Source organism: Scomber japonicus, chromosome 23 (assembly GCF_027409825.1).
Source record: "Scomber japonicus isolate fScoJap1 chromosome 23, fScoJap1.pri, whole genome shotgun sequence".
Lineage (NCBI taxonomy): Eukaryota > Metazoa > Chordata > Actinopteri > Scombriformes > Scombridae > Scomber > Scomber japonicus.
This window is the reverse complement of record NC_070600.1, coordinates 26,162,459-26,167,458: the sequence shown is the minus strand read 5'-3', so window position 1 is coordinate 26,167,458 and position 5,000 is coordinate 26,162,459. Positions and strand designations below refer to the sequence as shown.

General features: G+C 37.9%; 1 protein-coding gene across 1 annotated transcript in view; it reads right to left on the bottom strand.

Moving 5' to 3' along the window:
* The window catches only part of stab2 (stabilin 2), a 66,403-nt gene that overhangs the window by 52,579 nt on the left and 8,824 nt on the right, over positions 1-5,000 (bottom strand). The gene's annotated exons all lie outside the window — the stretch shown is intronic.

The window sequence follows — 5,000 nt, the reverse complement described above, 5'->3', positions numbered from 1 at the left end:
CACACACACACACACACACACAGACACACACACACACACACACACACATTAGAGCAAACTCCTCCAACATCTCTAAAGTCCAGGTCTCTGACAGGTTCAGACTCTGTTACCAGTAATGATAAAAAGGACTTCCGGCTCATTTCTGATTCTCACAGTTTGTCACCAGCAACGTAAGGAACATCCTCAAAGCCACATAAACATTAGGGAAGACTAACTGCAGCCAGACTTCAACATGGTTTCAGCATGTTTGAGGTGACTTGTCTGTTTCAGCCAACATGAAGGATCGGAACTGCAGACACTTAAAACTCGCTGTTCCTCCTGCGGGACGGACCGGAAGTTAGGAGGTAGCCACAAGTTCTTCTGAATGTTTTAAACACCAACCCTTAAACATGTATATTCATGCCGTACATTGTTAGAAACCTTAGATTCTCCTGATTCATTCAAGACCACTCACGACTTATATGGTTGCTCACAGCCGTAATAGTATTAGCGGTTAGCTCGGCTAGCCACTCAGCTAAAGTAAGCTAACAGCTATAATGCTACATACCTTCAAAGTCTTCTCTTTATCCACAACGATCATCTTATGACTCAGGACTTTATCTACAGCTCGACAAGTATCCATTCTGCTGAAATATGAAATCCGTTTCTACTTCTACTACTACTACTTCTTGCCGACCAGGTGCATTAAATGCGTCTTCAGAGAGGATCCAAGATGGCGGATTGAGCGGTCGCACCTTAGCAGGCTCGTTATAAAAACTTTGTTTTGTCCTTAAATTGTAAGCCTTTCAGTGTAACGACTTTCCTTTTAGTGAGATAAGCCACTTATTTGAGTAGTCGATCTACTTTGGGTCTGTTTTGAGCTCTTTATAAGTCTATTTAAACACTTGTAAAGTGTACACCTGCAAGTATGACTGACCATGAATACAGCCTGCAAATTCTACGGGATGAAGTATGTGATGAAAGCGATATTGAAGAGATGGTGAGGGACCCAAGCCCTAAAAGCAGTAAAATTAACCTGAGCCACACTCCAATTAAGGGTCCAAATCCGAAAAAACAACGTGGTGAAGGTAAGAAAAATGATGAGCTGAGTGACAGCGCTGCCATCCTCCACGCCATCCAAGTCTTAACCAGCAAGGTGGATGGTCAAACCGCGCTCCTAAAGAACTTTGAAAAGAAAATTGAGATGAACACAGCGGCTATAAATGAGAATAAGGAGGATATTGCCGTGCTGCAGAAGCAAGTCGACGATCTACGGAAGGTAAACAAAACCCTCAGAAGTGCATGTGATGAGCATGCTCGCTATAAAAGAAGGTGGAACCTGAGGCTCACCGGGCTGACTGAAAAAGAGGGAGAAAATACGAGGGAAACTGTCATAGGAATCCTGACGAGGGTGGTGCCGCTGTCAGTGGATCGACTTCGGGACTCTGTGGACACCGTTCATCGCCTGGGAAAAAGAAATGATCCGGCAACATCAAACAACACTCCCAGGGCAATTATCATCCAGTTTGGCATGAGAAATATTCAGGATGAAGTGTGGAAAAAGTCTCGTGATGCAAGAGTATGCAGTGAGATGCACATCCGCTTCAAAGAAGACTTCTCCAGCGAAGACCGGGTGGCTCGAGCTAAACTTTGGCCGTTGGTGCAAGAAGCCCGGAGAAGCGGGAAAAGAGCGTTTCTGAAGGAGGGATACGCTCTGATAGACAACAGGCGTGTGGACCCTGATTGAGCACTGACAGTACGATGGTCCGTCTCTATCTGCTCAAAGCTGAAAGATATGCTGTAAGTGAGCTTTGAATCAAACGTTCAGTTTTTTCTTTTTTCTTAAATGTCGTTGCAGGGATTTGTTGCACAGTTGCACAATGTTATAATGTTTACAAGGACAATCTGAATTCAGTCCTGCCCATCAGGTTATTGGCGCATTCCTAAGGAATTCCTTATTTTGGTAAATGTTATCTTTTCTTTCTTTGAACTCCAGGGGGTTAAAGAACAGCGTTAAACGTAAGGCAACTTTTCTTTTCTGTAAAGAGCAAAAGACACATCTTATTTTTTTGCAGGAAACTCATTCTGCAGAGACTGACGTTAAATTTTGGAAACAGCAGTGGGGGGACTCTGTTTTTTTCAGCCATGGGACGTCACATTCAGCTGGTGTGATGATTCTGCTAAATAGATTTTCTGGGACAGTAATTGACCATATGAGTGACGCAAAAGGACATTGGTTAATGGTTGTGATAGAACTTGACTTTGTCTCATATATTTTGATAAATGTTTATGGTTATAATCAAAAAACACTGAACAAAAGTTTTTTTTCCTCTTTGAAAAGGCTGATTGAGAGTTGGAAAGTTTCATATTCTACTGAGAAAATTGTAATTGGGGGCGATTTCAACTTGGCATCTGATCTTTGGTTAGATCGTCTTCCACCTAAAGGGCAAAGTCATAATTATGATGAAACCATAACTGAATTTACATCGCAGCTAAATCTAGTTGATTACTGGAGAGTAAAGCACCCGTATACCTCACAATTTACATGGTTCAACTCAGCTTCAAACGGTCAGTGTTCAAGATTAGATTACTGGTTAATCTCCAACAACCTCATCAGTGATGTCTCTAATTGCGAAATTTCTGCATCACCTCTGACTGATCATTGTATGGTTACCTTGTCTTTACAATATCAAAGGATTGAGTCAAAAGCCATATCCGTGTGGAAGTTTAATAACAGTTTACTGGAAAATACTGAGTTTTGTAAGGAAGTGAAAAGAATGGTTAAAGAGAAACTGAAAATTGAAGAATTGGATAATGCAATCAAACAGATGTCAAAGGGAAAATCACCTGGTCTGGATGGGTTAACTGTTGAGTTTTATACTTTTTTTTGCCATTATGTATATTTCTGCCTTTTATGAAAGCCGACTGGCATTCATCAACAAGTTTTGTTATGCCACAATCCAGGCGGTTTGAGTATACATGAGCTAACATCTTATAATCATTACACAAAAGTGTAATTGGCCTCCAATTTTCAAGTGAGAGTTTATTCTTGTTGGGCTTTGGTAATAAAGTAATGAGTCCCCGTTTCATTGTAGGGGATAAATGACCATTTGAAATACATTCTGTCAGGGCTTTTTTTTTTACTAACTATTCTAATTCAACAACAATCCCCAGAAATAGAAGGTATTACCATTTTTGACAAAGAGTTTAAATTGAGTCAATTTGCGGACGACACATCCATTTTCTTAAAAAACAAATCAATGGTGGGAAGAATACTAAACAAAATCTCTTTTTTCTCTAATGCTTCAGGTCTGTCTCTTAATATCAAAAAATGTGAACTACTCCCTATTCATGAATGTCCTGACTCCACTATAGAACAAATTAATGTCGTATCTGAGGTGAAATACTTAGGAATAACCATATCAAAAAATCTTATTAGACGTGAAGACGTAAATGTATCCAGCCATATTACTGATGTGAAGAAATCCCTCAGCCGATGGCTATCAAGAGATCTTACAATATTTGGCAGAATTATTCTGTCTAAGGCAGAGGGAATTTCTAAATTGATATATCCATGCCACTCCTTGTATGTTTCTCCCAAAAATATTAAAAAAGCAAATTCAGTCATTTTCCAATTTTTATGGAGAAATAAAACTCATTATCTTAGAAGGTCACAACTTGTTAAAGATTATGAAAGAGGTGGTGTGAAAGCGCTGGACTTCGAGGCAATGGTTGGTACATTCAGAATGAACTGGATCAAGGCTTGTCTGTCTCAGCCTGACTCTATATGGTTTCATATCCCCAGGTCCTTGTTTAGTAAAATAGGTGGCTTAGAGTTTCTCTTAAAATGTGATTTTGAAGTGGGCAAAATTTCTGTTAAATTGTCAAACTTCCATAAGCAGATTCTCAATTTCTGGAAGATGCTGTTCAAACATAATTTTTCACCCCATAGATCAACTCTATGGAATAATAGAGTAATATTATCTAATAGAAGATCTTTGTTTAAACTAAGTTGGTTTGAGAAAGGGATAGTTTTTGTCACTGATTTGCTGGATGATACTGGGAATGTATTTGATTTTGCATCCTTTTTGAATAAATATGGTTTAAATTGTCATGCAGAATTTATGAAGGTTTGTAAAGCCATTCCCCTGCCACTTATTCATTTGATTAAAAGTGCTCTAATGTATGGAGATATTGAGACAGCACTTCCTGTGTTAGTTATTGAGGATTATGGGTTATTGGATAAGAAATGTAATAACAAGTTTATAAGTGCTGTCTTTAAGTCGAGATCATTTAATGACTATCACAGAGGGTTATATTCTGACACTTCACAGTCTTTAAGTTTGTCTACACTAGAAAAAGCCCACTCAAATTATATCAAATGGCCCATCCCCCCCAAAGTCAAGGAAACTCATTTTAAATTGATCAATAAAATTTATCCAACCGCTGAATTTTTGAGACAAAGATTTAAATTTGAAGTTGACCCCTGTGCTTTTTGTAATGAATCTGAAGAATCACTTGATCATATGTTTTTATTGTGTCCTGTCTCACAAACCTTTTGGCGTGAAATTAGAGACTGGCTATCTCTAAAAATGAACGACATCCCAAAATTAGAAATCTCAAATATTATTTTTTACATAGATACAATTGACAAATCAGTGTCTCTCGTGGTAAATGTCATTCTTTTACTGGCTAAATATCATATACACTGTTGTAAGTGGAGAAAAATGAAGCCCTCTTTCCAATGTTTTTTAAATGATTTCAAACTTTTTTTTGTCTCTATAAAAAGAATTAAGTCAAATAACTCTGCAAAAAAATTATTAGCTGATATATCAAAGTATCTTTTATTTTAATCTCTTTCTGAAATGTCGATGCTCTTTGCCTTATAATGCCTTACTGTTTTTATTTTTATTTATGTTTACCTTATTGTTTGTGTGTATGTCTTTTTTCATGTTACCCCCCCCCCCCAAAGTATGTTTTATTTTCTTACTTGGATTGTATTTTCCTCTATGAGTATTTTG